Source organism: Trichoplusia ni, chromosome 11 (assembly GCF_003590095.1).
Source record: "Trichoplusia ni isolate ovarian cell line Hi5 chromosome 11, tn1, whole genome shotgun sequence".
Taxonomy (NCBI): domain Eukaryota; kingdom Metazoa; phylum Arthropoda; class Insecta; order Lepidoptera; family Noctuidae; genus Trichoplusia; species Trichoplusia ni.
The window spans coordinates 1,742,612-1,759,542 of NC_039488.1; the positions used below are offsets into that span (position 1 = coordinate 1,742,612).

Genomic DNA, 16,931 nt, shown 5'->3' on the forward strand with positions numbered 1-16,931 from the left:
AGTCTCTATATATTTTTATTAATTAAATTGATCGAAGGAAAACTTTTAAAAACCTTCCAGACCTCAATATAATACTGGTTGTTAGCCACGGATAGTTGAGACAAGATATCTTGTTCAAGCGTTTGATAACAACTCCGAGTATTGAAATCTGAATCCTAATGCTCAATCATAAAGAGCTCAAGTTTTCAGCTAACTGATAACAGAAAGTGACAAATAAAAAAGCTTTCTGAACAAAGTTTTGAGTGCGCCGCGCTACGGCCGGCGTAGCAGGAAGTTCGTAGCAGTAAAACTTCGTAGCGCTCTCGTAGCGTGAAAGTTTTGATTTCAACGATTTGCGTTGCGGCGAAGAGGGCCGCGAGGCCGCACTAGCTCTGCGACCCTGCGCCCCTTACCACGATGCCGCGGCGAGCGACGCACTACTGAGCGAACAGTTGAGAGCGCTCTACATTGCCGCGCGTTGAGTCTGTACTGAGTCTTGGTTCGGGTAAAACGCAGCAATGTACGTGCTGTATAGAATGTCGCCGCCGCAAAACATTTCTCTCAGATTTATCTGTTCGTTCATCTCTCACGAGAGTGCGCCACTTGGCTGTCGAGCGACTACGCCCTTACCGTGTTTAGGTACGTTTTGCAAATCACCGCATGACAAAAGAACCTTCAGTTTGTCGCGTTCCATTCCGCGTGCAGTTAAGGCAGCGCGCCGCGGCACGGATGGCGCGCCGGCAATGGGGCGTGTGCCGATCGATATTGTTGCTACAGATACCGCGCCGAAGACTCGAATCATTCGGCGGTAATTTCGAGTACTCGTTACTATTATAAATATTTGGGTCGGGTGATATTATTAAAGTATATTACATAGAGTGCGAATAAATAAATAAATAAGTTAAAACTCGCATCGTGCTGGCTGGTTCGTCATGATGACCGGGCATTTCTGACGGCGGCGGCTGAACGAGTTTGTGGCGAAATAAAATAAAGTTTCAAGTGCGTGTGCACTTTTTATGGAGTTTTATACTTCGTCCTGCAGTCAAAGAAACATACTTTTACTGGCTTTAGTGATTTGTATAAATATAAAACTTGGTTGTTATACGTCGGCTGCAAATAGTTCAAATTTATTAAAGTGATAGATCGTGACATGAAGCATGTATTTGATGAATCATTTAGTTCAAAGCCCCCAAACTAATCATTATTTGATTTTGTAAAATATTATGATTGCTCATTTGAGAAATAAATACATTGTCACTTTCCATTTAATATTCGAATCACTTTAATTTCATATTACTAAACAAAAAGAGGAAATTAATTTAACAATTTCATCTCTTAGTTGAAGGTTCCATACGCGCAGTGGTTACCGTCTTGACTTTCAACCGTAAGGGAGCCGCTTCAACAACAAATACTTTAGTTTTTGTGACGTAGAGACATATTTGAGATTTGTTTATTAGGTATTCCATCTGAATAATATTTGATTACGATTTGATTCCAATTACCCTATTCAAGTTTTTCTACTTTAGTTGCACACAATTTGCAGTAATGTTACATACGTCACAATATTAAGCAATATGTGGATTGCCTTAACCTTTAACTGTGTTTTGATACAAATAAGTTTAAATAACCATACTATGTGATATGTGTATTTGTTTGTTTATTTGTTACACTATTACGGCTATAACGCTCAACTGATTTCGATGTATTTTTTTTTAATAAAAGCGGATTGATCAATTCTAATCTAAGTGCCAGTTGTGTCAGGCGGTTTTTATTTAGTGCATAATTTTGTTGTTTTGTTCATTTTAGTTCCCATGAAAATCAGTCAGTTGAATGATTTAATAAGCTGTTATAGTTTTTTTTTCTAATTTGGTCTTAAATTGAGTTTCTATTGACATATTTTTAAAAAACCTAATTAAATAACATAACCATATAACTGAAGAACATAATAATACTTTATACTTACTACACAAAATATTAATAGATTCGATTTCAAACACACAGCAAGAAAGCGTTGTATGCGTTAAACGCAAGGTGTGCAGAGCGCATGCGTCAACCTGCCGGTGACATGCGCGCTGCGCGGGCGCACGGTGCGACTCGCCAACCCTGCAATTTCGCGAAGTCGACTTAAGCAAGTATCGTTTTACTGCTGCACTTGAAAATATTCTGTAGGTAATACTTGTAACCAAGTGGAATAAAAATATTGAGTTTCGGTTTTATATTAGCCTCTGTATTAATTAATAGTAGGTAGTTATTACACAATTTGAGCTGTATTTGTGATTGTCATCATGTTAAACTATTTTGTTGCCTGTCGACGGATTCCCCAAATAATAATGCAGTATGACGTTGACGTTAGAAAATGTATTTCAAAATGAATAACATTAAAATTGAATTTGAGTTTTACAAATTAAAATTGATCATCGGCATTCGAATTTGTATAAGCAGCTATTTGTATTAGTAGCACACGATTTTTTTGTAATCTAACACAACATTTTTTGTTTAAAAATCACGCTGAATTGTTTCCATATTAATAGAAAATTAATATTTATTTTATGAGTTAGCTTAGTTAGGACATCGTCGAACATTTTCTACAAAAGATTCCTAAGTACTTGAGTATCTGCAGACAATAAATCTATTAAAATAATGTTAGTTTAAGAAGATAACCAAAAATAACCTATTGCTACATAGAAACAAAAATAAATGTAAAAAAACGGCTTCTAACCTTTCTCCAAAAGCATAATTTAAGCCCCTAGCAACAAAAATCGATTGTTACAAGTGGTTGTATCTCAATCTTTGCGAAATATTGTTTTAAGCTAATTAATCACGATATAAAAACGTCAATAAATAATAATTTTATTTAAAATCAGACCCTATCCTTAATTTGTTGATCATATTTTGCTCGAAAACATACGTATTTATTGTTGGCATACTATAACATTTTTGCCTTTGATTTGAATCCTTCCATACAAAGAAGTCTTTAAAAATTAAATATAAAAAATAGTTCATCGGTACCTAAAATTAAATCTACTTACTGTGAAACAGTAGGTACCAAGAGCAACTCTTTTGTTCATCCACTGCCATTAGTCTGTCGAATAAGATGACACAAAAGTAAAAACCGCCAAATGCTAAGGATCCGTCTGTACGGATTACGAAAACAAAAATACAAATCGTGGCGAAAATTATCATCTGTCAATAATTTAAAGTTCGTAGCATACAGACTGTTGAAAGAAGGACAGACAATGCCTTAACAATATTGTCAAAAAACAACATACAATTTTATTACGCACATCAGCAATAGAGCCATTAAAAACAATTTACAACATAGGTTACCGTTATAGCAGCAAGTTCAAAAATTAAGCTATGTATTATCGGCCCCCGAACGCAGTACACAGTGCAAAACCAATGTTTGCCTCATTATCATAGCAAACGGGCGTTTTATATAATGAGACACACCTATTACCCGACGGCGCAGTGGTTGGAATAACGGATTCTATCAATAAGGATAGTGTGTTCATTGTATGTCTATGTGACGGTAATTTGGAGCTCTGAAAAAAACACTTTATTTGGTCATCATACCTTTTCTCTGTGCTGAAACATTTATCCTAAAAATTCTACTTCTCTTCGTATTTTTCTTGTATATATGATATGATAGGCGAGTGGCCACCACGCCAAACCCACTGAGCGCTATTTGTCATGGGTTCGACTCCCCACTTAGGACAAGCATTTGTGTTATCCAAGAACGCTTGGTCTGAGTCTGGGTGCTGTGACTTGAATGATTGTGAAACCCCCGCGATACAAGGATTAAATTAATTAAAGCGGGAGTCTGTGTTTTCTTTTTAAGTAGTGATAACTTGTATAATGGTCTTGTAAATAGTCAATAAATGATTACTTAATATTTGTCTTTTATTTTTTTCTACTATTTTTGTCTTTTACCAGTGCGGGTGATATTTATTAAACAGGAATACTCTGGCAATGTGGCAAGGTAAGTAACATCACTATAGAAAAATCCTCATCCAGATCCCAGGGACAGACTTAAAACAGAATACATTTTTAAATGACAACTCTTGCCGATACCAACAAACAGTCTTGCCTTTAGTTTCGCGGTAGCCGAGTCATTACAACTATATTTGTCATTCCACACAGTTTTAATCACTACAGCACTTTATAATAAGCGTCGTTTTCCTGTCAGCGCCTGCGCATGGTGCGTCATCACCATTGTTATAGGAATTCTGTGTTTTCAGTACTTCAAGGGTAATGGCGTGTGCCGTCAGCAGTGACTTTACAACGCTTGTGCCATGATTATGGGGTATTTAAGGCCATGGGGATGCTTTTAAGTGGTGGTTAAATAAATTTCTGTTTTAAATTATACAGTTTTTAAGGTATTTGTAGACTTGAATGCATTATGAAGTCTTTTTTAGACAATTCTAATTAAATGAAATACTCATGTTGTGATATTTAGAACGAAGATGAAACCTCCTTACTGGAAACCGTTTGGGAAGTAAACACTAAAACTAGATAATATATGTTCATTTCTTTTTCATACATTTAATTGTTCATAGATACCCAGTTATGCTATCAATTTGCCTATTGATACTATTGAAGATTTGCTTTGTTTTGTCCAGAAAATACCAGATGATCCCTTATGTGTGTAAGCGGTCCTTAAGATATGGCTTTGACTAAAATATTGTTGGAAAACCGAAAAGGAGATATCTTACACCCAAAATGAAAGAATCTTTAGATAAAAGTTTTCAAATATTTTTATCGAAATCAATATCATCAAAATCAGAAGTTTTCTACAGTTTCAAAGCAGTAATGACAGGGTGCACGTTTCTAAAATGTCATTACTATGAAAGAAGAGAGGTACCGGCAAGAGCCCGCAATAGTAAAGTAATAGTTTTAATAATGTTTGGCAGGATGTTTTATAATAATAAAAAAAAATCACTTATGTCTTTAACGCTTACAGGATTCTTACATTAAATTATAACTTTTATCCATCTCTTGAAGTAGGTAGATAATGATGGTACATATGCAAATTAATCTATAAAGTACGATCATAATTTTTGCTCTTTCCTCCGTCCATAGCAAAATTGTATCTAATTCTTCATTCAGTGGCATTGAATCTATCAAAAAAGTGCTACCGTACCACCACTTCAAGTTACATAAATGCTCCTGTGAAAGCGAGACGGAAAACTGTATTGCGTAGAGCGTTGTCCCTCTTTCATACCTGCAAAAATACTTCAAGATGAGTGGTAGCTCACTAGTAGTACCTCTAAAAATCCAATCGACCCATTGGAGATTCTAATGAGGTCCATAGAAATCATCAGGCGGTCGGTAGCCAGGCGTAGTTAATTCAGCAATATGACTTTACAACAGTTATTTTTATGGTTTATGAGCTAAATCTAAGGTGAGCGTGAAAAATAATGAGGCAAGTCGAAGCGCATTTGATTAGATTAAACAATAGGTTGTTGTTTTCTATACTGCACTTGCCTTTTAGATAAAAATTCCATGATCTTAACCAAAGGCCTACATTTTTATAGTGATACGGGGTTTTTAAAAGATATAGCTCTATGCTTTATTGCTTAGAAGCTAATGCATAAGCCCCAATGCCAATACTAATCCCATATCCCGTAAATATAAAGATCTGAAATTAAAGAGCGATGATTTCGACATGACTTTTTTTGTAGTATCTCATAGTACAGGGACCTAACACCACGAATTAAAGTTATTTTACTGCAAGCGTGGAAGAGAGATGCCGCTCTACTCCGTATTTCGCTGTCACGCTCCCACAACCATTATAATATAACTTCAAGACGTGGTGTATAATATCAGCGCAGATTCTTACGACGCCTTAAACCCAATAAACAACAGACTAACAAATTAAACTGCACAGAGCAGCACCTGTAAACAAAACGCGTGAACAGCGCAAAATTACAAGCAGAAATATGGCTGAATGAAATCGTCGAGCGAATCCTCCACATCTAAAGTCATTCTAGCTCAGAATAATTATTTTAAACTCACCTTTAGGACTCCTTTGAGTCAGCTTGTTTGTTTTCATTCGACGTCGGTTTGTAAATACGAGGACTATCGGCTTGATGATCAATGCTTTATTACGACAGAGCTGTTGGGAGTGGATTGACGGAATGTCTTGTATCTTCAAGCGTTTTGTCGTTTAGAGGTGAGCTCATCACCTATTGCTGCTACTGCTTTGCTTGTTGGACGGACTTTGAATTGAAATTGGCATCTGATGGATCTATATTATACCTGTTGTACTCTTATAAGGTATATTTATGGTTATTCTTTGGTTTTGATCCCGAAATACGTTGAGAGGTTACTGAAATGTTTTAACAGTTATAAAGTGAATGGAGGACAGTAAAACAATAATTGTCTTTATCTCGCAAAATGGGGAAATTCTAATCATATATGACGTAAAGAATTGTGGGGATATACTTACATAAAATTTAATTTAGTTTTCATTTTATCAGTTGAACCTCACTTCGGTATTTATGAAAACACGGAATTTGTATCTTACTACCATATCTTCACTTCTATTCTTCCACCGATCTTAACAGTATACTAAAACTTACATCGAATATCGCATCGAGAATCGAACCGAAAACCTCAAATACACAATCGCAAAATGACTCATCTAGAACAAACGCCAACATAACAAACAAGGATATCAACCATTATCGATGACTATTATTTTTAATCTACCTATTTGTAGAGTCAAAAAGGCTGGAAACGCGCAAAATATGTCAATGTATGTCCTCCAGAAAGGAAAGAGGTAGGATCTTAGCCGCAAAGTAAATAATAGGACGAAAAGGGTTCATAATATATATGCGATGGAACGGTAGAGGTGAGGTAAGGACTGTCAAATCAGTTGTTAGGTTGTCGACCTGAGCCAAACGTAGATAATGTGTGATAATGATATCAGCAGATCGTACGAAAATGTACACTTGTGTGTTTAAAAATGCGAAATTCTTTCATTATTTTGCGTCATTTTTGCAGAATTGTATACAAAGTTAGTATATAGGTTATATAAGTATATAGGTATTTTTGTTTGGTGTGGTGGCGGCTGACATTAGCTAAATAAGAGTAGCATCTTTACCTTTTAGTCCTCTATAAGGCCAACAATGTATGTGATGTTGTCCGCATTTATTATTTATTATTTATTTACACAACATGGTATTGAATACTCTCTCTGTATTTATCTAAGATATTCTATGTTAATGGTAAGTACCTGAGTTTATGCTTCCTATATTGGTTCTGGCATTTAGAAATCACATTAAAATCTAAGTCAAAAGTTTTTTATTTTAAATAGCCCATTTTCCAAAACTGGAAAAAGTGTGGAAGTCTGGAAAGTCGTTCGTTTAATGAAGAAATGGCAGATGGATAATGATTCTGATATTTTCTGACGTCACTACTTTGTGCATATCTTTGCCCAGAGTTACGATAATAGTGCTTTGCTGGCAGGTAAAGAATTTAAACCTATGAACTTAGTTTCTCTTGCATCGTAATTAAAAAATACGTTTTTTCTTGTTCGTAAGTCTATTGAGTATTTTCGTACAAGTTTCGATGTTTACTTACAAAAATGTGTAATCCCATTAAGGCGATTGAAATCCTTGTAGTTTTCTTGGACACCTAGCAATTTTGTTTGGCTTCAAATTAATTAATACATGAAACTTTATGTTCCTTTAAGAAATTTATTAATTGCCTAATTAAAGAGAAAAATAATATAGCATCATATAAGTTTGAAATTGTCCTGCATACATTTATGTTTTTATTCTTATTTTTAAATAATAATTGTCAGTGAGTGCAAATGAATGAGTGCAATTTTTTTTAAACATATTCTCGATAAAAACATTGTATAAACTTTTGCAGATAATAGTTAACCTATGCCCTAGATGCATAACAAAACATAATAATACTTACCATTTACATGTGATCATAGGTAAATTTTACAAAGAAAGTTATAATTATTGTATTACTAACTTTTCGCCTACGGTTTCGTCGAGGTCCGGGATAAAAACTATCCTATGTTCTTTCTCAAGGTCAACTCTATCTCTGTACCAAATTTCATTCAAATCAGTTCAGTGGTTCAGACGTGAAAGCGTAATAGACAGACAGAGTTACTTTCGCATTTATAATATTAATAGGGAAGTAGGGATTTTTAAGTATGGCTTTCCCTGATATAATTTTGAATTGATTTTAGCATTTAGTATCCGTTAAACAAGGTAATGTTTAAAGGAAAATTATAATTAGTTTGTCAGTAGATAGTTTTTTGGGAAAATGGATCACTTTAAGCACTTCTTATTATATGGTTGATGTACAACCTAGTGGCAACATGTAAGCCGCCTTCAGGCGTCTGATGTGACTTAACACACCCTTAACACTATCAGGTTGTAACATTGCCTCACTCAGTTTACTTTGAAATACGCACACACATGATTTCCAGTCAACATAGCTTAGCGGTGTGCCTTGGGAGAAACCTCTTTCAGCTGGACTAAGCTGAGACTGGCTGATGATGGTGATTAAGATAAGTCGTGCGTACTTGGATTCGGACCTAGTCCATCGAGCACACTTTTAGACTGTCACTCCTTTTTCCTCTCTTTTAGATATTTGGTCAAGAGAAAAACGGCTCATGTTGTATGTAACCAGTTGACTGAATGTCAAGTTACGTTCGTCGCGGATAGCCAATGGATGGGCTACCTTTTTTGTGACAAACTCTCTTTTTGATATTTTCACTGTAAGCCAAATTACTCTCTTTGAACGGTTGAAGGCTATGTTTATGTCTGTCTGATAGAAAGTCACGTCACTCAGAATAGAGTAGGAGTGGAAGTCTAGTACAATGTTTGATCGAAGAAGTCATGTTCAGATCTAAGGTAGAAAATAAATGAGGTACTTGAAACTGACCATAACGTTATTAAGATTACTCATATACATTCATGGAACTTATTTGTGTGGATATAATTCAATAGAATTCTATAGTCTTGAAGGTTTAATGCACTGTTCAATTCTCATGGGAGCTATGTCAAAATTCGTTATTGATATGACTTTGTTAATGGCAAAGACAATTCACAAAATCTTTATAATGTTTATCACTTAAAATTTTGTTAAACGCTTTTATAACATAGCAATAATTTTATTTCATAGATTGTCGTTCTTCATTTGTTAATTTTTTGGATTTAGGGAAAGAGAGACTTATTGGAGTGCCCAAGACTCCGGATCTAAACCTCGTCAATGTTACTATAATTAAGGTGGAGACAAAAAGATCCTACGTACTTATTGCATGTAACGCATAATGTTATCTAGATGTTCATATGTACAGATTATAATAAAGTAAAAAGTATAAACAGAAACAGTGCGTTCCCTGCGTGGGATTTGACAGATTTTGCCTACTGCTTTTTTTTGTTGTACATATTAAATCTTAAGTATTAAAATAGAGATTATAATTATTTAATAAATTAGATTAATACTGTATTCATAGACTGACACCGATACAAAAACAATACATTCCTGCTCGCTCTCTGAAGGAAAATACGTGGAATAACACTGGTTTAATATACTCTGGTATATTTTGTAATTTCAGTATTATAACCTAATATTCAATAATAAATAACTGTGCTGTAATTTATTATAACACTATTGTTATTGAGTAGCTTACACCTGCCTACGGCATATTTAAGCTAAAAATTGTTTAAGTTTAGAGTATTTTAAGCCCAATATATTATGTAAAAATATCTTTTAAAACTGAGCAAAAACCACTTATCCTAAGATGAGGCGTTGTGAGCATTCCTTTTCTCCAACATGACAAAAAAATAAAATGAAAAAAAAAATATAGAAGCCTTTAATTTTTGCTTTGGAATCAGAGTACTCAAATAGACAATTCGAACGAAGCTAATTCGATGGTGCTTCTCCTATGGCCACCTTCCAGCTCCAGCATCAGATCAGCTCTATCATATGTCATAATGTTGAATTCTCACTCAAAACATATTTCTTCTATTTCATGACGACTCTACATTGAAGTAAACTGTTTCAGTAATTACCTACTGTTTAGTATGGACCCTTAGGTAACCATTATAAGTAGTAAGAAGTTGTCTTGTCCAATAAATTGGTGAGGACATTGACTGACACCCTCTAAAGGCTTGACACTCGATGCCTATAATTAGCTCACGGCTCAATGTTGATCAAATTACAATAACATTTACATGACAAATGATTTTTACTATGATCTTACTAAAATTATTATAAACGCGAAAGTTTGTATGCTATGGATGTTTGTTCCTCTTTCACGCAAAAACCACTGAACGGATTTAGGCAAAACTTGGTACACAGATAGTTTATAACCAGGATTAATAATAGGACATTTTTTATTCCGATTTGATATTCACTTGGGCAGACCCACGGACAACAGCTAGTAATTGCACGAAGAAGGTGGGTTTATATAAGAAGATCACTGGTTGATCTTTTTAACAGTATTTCTAGAAATAAAAAGTTGTTCAGATAGAGACAGACTTGGTGGCCTGTCATCTCTCTCCTCAAGTATGTCTGTTGTGTTTGAAAATGCGAGACAGTGCTCTATGCGGTGTAGAGCGGCATCCCACTCCCGAAATATAATATAATAAAAGAAGTAAATAAAGGCAATTCTAGAGGATGAATTGTAAAATAATAACATAGATCTCCACTAAGACTATTTTTAAAGATTGATTTTCGAAATACCTCATCGTTCATTTCACACTTATTCAGGCCGCGTAAAGAGAATAGGACACTGAATATAAGACAAAAGTAATAAAATTTGTACTCTAATATGATCTATGATTATACCACAGTATAAGTTGCTGTAAAATAATTATTTTCTAATAGAATAAACCAATAACTCCGACCTGGGAACCGTATTCACGATCTCACGCTTTGCAGCCGCATTGACGTCGCGCGTACTGCAGCGGAAAACGGTACTATACACGACTCCGAGAAGTTGATACAAAAAAAATATATATTTTTTACAAATGTTTCACTTTTACACTAGGTATTTTGTGGTAAATAACTTGATAATAAGAAATGAAATCAAGTTAAAATATGTTTACCAAACCGTAATCGATATTGCTCGGTATTGGGCTGGTCAGATTCAAAGCAATCAAAGCATTAATTAATTTTAAGCTATTATAAATTATAATCATGTAAAAGCAAAACACTTGCACTCAACTTTCATATTTGATCACAGTTCAATGGGTTTACAAAAACTGACTAATTATATCGAAACACACGCGACAATCTCCACGGCATCACACCGACTCGACACTGTATATACGACCTATAAAAAGTACAAAATAAGTAACGCTATTACCTTATGCGATATCGTACGAAAATATAGCGTGACAGTTGCGGGACGTGGCGAGGGTGCGAGCACCGAAAGGGTGGTCAAGGCAAGGCACGACGTGCGCGCCGGCAACAATCCTGTTTTCTTCGTCTTTCCATCTCTTTCATACCTTTATTTAGTAACCGCTAAGTACTGCTAGCGAATATACTTTTATATGGTACCCAAAAATTAAGGTACCGAAATAAAATTAGGTATCCAAATATAGCGGTAACAATTTTTTTACGATATGACGTCATACCGTTATTTAAACATACCGTAATTTTCGGGTTATTCAGTCCCTGTCGACACAAGCTATAAGAAACCACGTAATTTGGAGCTTGCTTATCAGCTGTTGTGACGTAGCCATGATATAAGTGTGACGTAAACATGCTTAAAATAACTTCATTATTGACCGCTTTATGACATGAATGAGTAACCTTTACCTTGTGTCAAGTTTAAAATATAAACATCGACCGCTAATTCAATCTTTCCCTGTACTCTCCAGTGACTAAGTTTAGGTAGAATGGGTATTTTAAGTCTTATTTAAGCAGCTCAAACCACAGTAATGAGGATAAAGAGGGAAAATAGGTGCCGTTGCCAGTCAAACTTATTGCTAATTTATTCCCGAGTGTATGTAATCTTTATTCATTATTGCTAATATCGATGGCGTGCGTTGCAGCGCGGTGTGCGCGGGCATGGCGGGCACGGCGGGCACGGCGGCGGCATGGTGGCACCGCGGCCCGGACGAGCTCGGTACATTCTGTCACCACTTGACTTGGCCCGTCAAGTGTGTGTAATTCTGTGAAGGTTAATTCTCGCGTCGTCCGTCGTCACCATCAACGTTTATTAGTGTTGATTAGTCTCTACACAGCTCTGCCGCTCTTATCTACAGCTCACACTTAGTTTCAATTTCCACAACGTGTACCGTACAAGAACAATTTGTTGCCAGTATACAAAAATACATATATATACTAGCCTCGTGCTACGACTCTGCTGGCAATCGGTAAATTGTTGTAAGTTAGAAAATTACGATTTCACACTGCTGTGTTGCGTATTGGTTTGTTCGGTCGTGATAAGTTTAATATTCAATTTTCGAATCAAACTTTGTTGAAAGCAAACATTCTTTCAACAATACTAAGTACCTACTTTAATACTGTTTAAATTGCTGTAATACTTGTACAGTACTTGCTTGTTTAGCGCTTAAATTCAATTACGGTAGGCTGTGTGTTCTGACATTTCTACCCTAGTCGGATAACTCACCCTGCTAGACTCTACTTTTTCTCATTTACACAAGTATTATACTTTCTCTGACGTAATTGAGATCAATACCTAAAAACATGCAATCTGTAAATAATTTGTAACGATTATGACAAAGGAAAATAAGGAATAGTTTCGTTAAATAAAGAAATATATACAGATTTGTTATTTATTTTTAATCATCTTCTTTAATCTTCTGAATATATTATAGTACTACAGATTATGATAACAAGTATCTTCAGCAGCGTCTAGCAAGTCGTGTCCAGGTCTAGACATTCTGTAATGTCTGGGAAAATGTCCCCGGGAGCATCCGCAGCTGATAAATCCCTCCTTGGCTCCGATCTCAGTTCGCCCCTGACCTGAATGCGAAATCTGCTGGCTACGAAATACCAACCCATTTTTTTTTAAGAAAACAGCAAATTTTCTTTTCATATCTTATTAATGTCATGAATAGTTAGAATCGATATTTTGCGCTAAAGTTTTGCACTGTTTTCTAAACAAAATTAGAGAACGAATGATACTAATAACCCCAGATCAATTTGTCTAAATGGTTTACTAATATTGGACCACTTTATTTAAATAAATCGATAAGTATGTGATATCCTATTGTTTTAATATTGTCCACAAATCTCTAAGTACATGTACAATAATTCCTCGCCTGGAAATTAATACTATACTTGACCATTTTTTCATAAAAATAAATGTGTACACTACCAATACATACAATGTGCCGTGATACACGTTATGTATGTACATAGATCTATGTAGTTCGAATGAGCAGTGCTAATTAATATTACAAAGAATCCTTCTACAGGCAACCGAGCGCAAAACGTTTATAAATTCAAGTGAATCATTTCAATCTGTAGCTGTGGAACCTGGTGAAGAATTGCCATGTCATCATCATCATCTTAAAAAGAGACATAGGTAGAGGAATATTAGATAGTTGTGAGACAAAATTAATTAATGATTCAATACGAAATAATGACAATTGTTGTTGTCGTTGCTTTGTCCTTAGCACATATAAGTTGTCAGTCGTTTATAGTCCGATGAAGATGTTGTACCTAGTCGTCTAGTGAAGATGTCTTGGACTTTGCTAACTGTCTACCTAGATCTGGTAAAAAAGTGTTTACTCAATGTGAAGAAAATATCGTAATCCCGATGAAAGTCCTCTTCCTATGCTTAGAAGGATCTTGTTTGCATGTCAGCGTCATCACATAGTTATAAATTATTTTCTCAATCTTTTAACTGAAAGTGTTTCCACTTCTCTTTCTGATAAATTACCTATACTTCAAATAACCCATGCTGATAACAGGCTTTTTCTTCGTTAAATAATTGTCAAAATATCCGGTGATACTCAAAGAATTAGCTGTTGGAAGTCTGAAGAGCGCAAAAACAGTTAGGAATTAGTCAGATAAGAGCCCAAATAGGTACAAATGTAAATTCTTGAGTTTAACACAAAATACACGCGAAAGTTAATATTTTCCTAATAGCTATACTGGTTAAGTTAAATGAATTAAATTCTTACTTTACCAAGAAGTTAATGATAACTCGAAAACGAGTTAAACTATTGTTAACCGATTACTGCGGTTATTGACTGAATTCACTGCGTAGTTTGAGTTTTCAAGGATTTTTCTGTACACAAAATAGTTGGTACTGGAAACTAGAATTTGAAGAAAATCTAGACTTTATGTTAGACTTTCATTTTTTGTTCTTAATAATACATAGTTATCGCCTTGTTTTCAGAACTTTTTATTCTTTAAATCTAGGTTCTTATAGTTGAACGAAATGTATACAAAATATCAGCATGTAGAGAAATCACGGTTAAAACATCAGAATTGGAACTATGACCGGCGAACTAGGCTCACCTATTATATGTGGAATAAAAACAACTTGGAGTTAACTTACAGTTCAAACAAAGGGAGTAGAAATTATTGTAAGTTATATGGTCAAATACTATAACTTTAATCATTTTTAAGTAGCTGTCATATATTATTATGCTTTAATGCTACTTTCAGGTGATAAAGAAAGAGATTTCAAATCGTCTTACAGATAAATACAGTTTCAAAAATTTAAAAAAAAAATGTATAAATTTTCAATCTGTCTTTCAAGTTTCTCTAAAATTCTAGAATAGAAAAAAAATGACATAATTTGTTCATTAAAAATGTTAAGACAGATGTAATACTTTTCCTTTAATTATAATTTACATCGAGTAAGTTTAAGTTGCTGCCGACCCCATGATAGAAATTAAACGCGTTTCGCTAATATTATGTAAAAATATAATTCATTGGCTGGTTACGTTGCCGTTCGGGCCGTAACTCCGAAAGAGATTGTTCTCTAGTTCTCATGAAGAGCGAGATAGCAAGCGTTCACTATTCTATTTTTACTTTTGTATCTTTACCAAAACCAGGTTTTTGTTTTATTCAAACGTTTGATTGGTTAAGTGACAGCGGATTTGATAATATAAAATACTAGTATACAGAATTGAGACCAAATATTAAGTACTTTTGGAGTGTTAATAATTTTGCTTGTGTTATGTTTAAGCCGTCATTATTTTTGTAGAGTCAGCCTGTCTAGTGATTACAATTTATTATGATTGATATTCGGTAACGTTGCTATTGTAATTGTGGAATTGTTAATCCTAGAATATTCGTAATAGTGTAAATGAAAATGATTTTTGTGGATTCTCAGCTTTTGAGGTCTTTTAAATCTCATGGCTTGCTATTATAGTCTCTAGTCCGCCAGTACACAGATAGAAAACTATGCTCTCCACAAGTGGACCGCAGCAATACCCATATTTCAGCATGATGTCATCATTTCACCTCTCACCTCAGTTCATCGTTCCTATTGATTGAATACCTCCGTAATTAGCTCATCAACAGCCAAGGAAACCACTCAGAGAAGAACCAACGCTTAGAAGATAAAACCTTCTTTAATTTATCCGTACATTGGCATCTAAATAATACTTCTATCGTGGGTAACGCGACGACTATCACATTTTTGACTATATGCTAATGACAAAAACTGTAATGGAATTTCGACTCTATGTTCTGTTGGTAGAGTTTAGTATTGTTTGTGGCGTGAATTTTGACAGTTACCGCCTGGCCAACGATGGTGGATTTAGGTAGAATAAACAGGTTTGGAACGCCTCGTTCGTCTAGTAGTGTGAGGTGCCTCTGCTGGCGAGGTTCTAGCTTTGATTCTCGCGTTGCGCCACATACATCCTTGACTAGAATGTTTGGACTCGTGTTGTATTTTCTCTGAATCTTACCGTTGTACAAACGTATTGGCTTTCTAAAAAATATCAATGCTTGATATTGTTCTATACTTTTTCTTTTCTATTAAGAAAAACTTGTAGGAGCCTTTGACTAAACAATACGTAATATATGATAAAATAAGGATAGAGTCACAAATTCACTTTAATAAAACGATTTTTACCCTAAATACCCAAACGTTTATTTTACTATTTCCATAAACCAATGTTAATGTAAAGTTTTTATATCGGACGTTTTTAGCAAATATCAATCGGAATAACATGAATATGCCAAACAACTACCGATTTTTGTATGGCATATTCAACGAGATACGAATAACTAATTAACATTAAATAAACGTTAAAATTTTGGTTCAAAGGTTTAGCCGATGCTTCAATGTTTTCATTCTGTTATTCACAGAGTAAAATACGAATATCATATACTGTTAAATCTGCTCCAACATAAACAACTATGTGTTTAAATGTATCATTCGATTCAACAATTTAGGAAACTTTCATCTAGATGTAATCAGGCCATTGCTCTACAATTCATTGAGTGCATACTTCTGCCCACCCCAGCATTGAGCGTGATGCCGCGTCCCAACATAACACTCGACCCGCGGGGCGACTGATCTCAGCACCGGTTGGCAACAGCGTCGAGTAACGGGAGTACCCACCGAATTTACCAGCTAACGTCCATATCTATAGGAACATAGACCCTTAGAGATATATCTAAAATTCAGTTCATTTTTAACTGACTCTTAAGAATTAATTTCCACCTAACATTGAAGTCATTATTCAGTCGACTCTCCCAAAAATACAGTTCGATCTCATTAAGTGCAACGACGCCTTATCTAAGTGTCGTGAAACCACTTATATAATTGATACAACCTACTTTAACGCAACAACATAGACCTCAAATATAATCAATTACTTATTTGTAAAATAACACCGTACTTCTGCCTCATGAATTAATAAATAAGCTGGTCCCGAATGTGAGAGACAATATATTACAAGGGAAGGTAGAGTCGCCTCCATGGTTACTATAACGTAAATATGGCACCTTCTGAGGGTTCAATACAAGCCTTCGAC

The 16,931-nt window shown here is 34.9% G+C and overlaps 1 long non-coding RNA gene across 1 annotated transcript; it reads left to right on the top strand.

Annotated features, from left to right (window-relative positions):
- Positions 1-6,628: 6,628 nt before the first annotated feature.
- On the top strand, positions 6,629-12,750 carry LOC113498943. The gene is made up of 2 exons (XR_003401051.1): positions 6,629-6,997; positions 12,012-12,750. It is a non-coding gene; the product is annotated as an uncharacterized LOC113498943 (long non-coding RNA).
- The last annotated feature ends 4,181 nt before the right edge of the window (positions 12,751-16,931 follow it).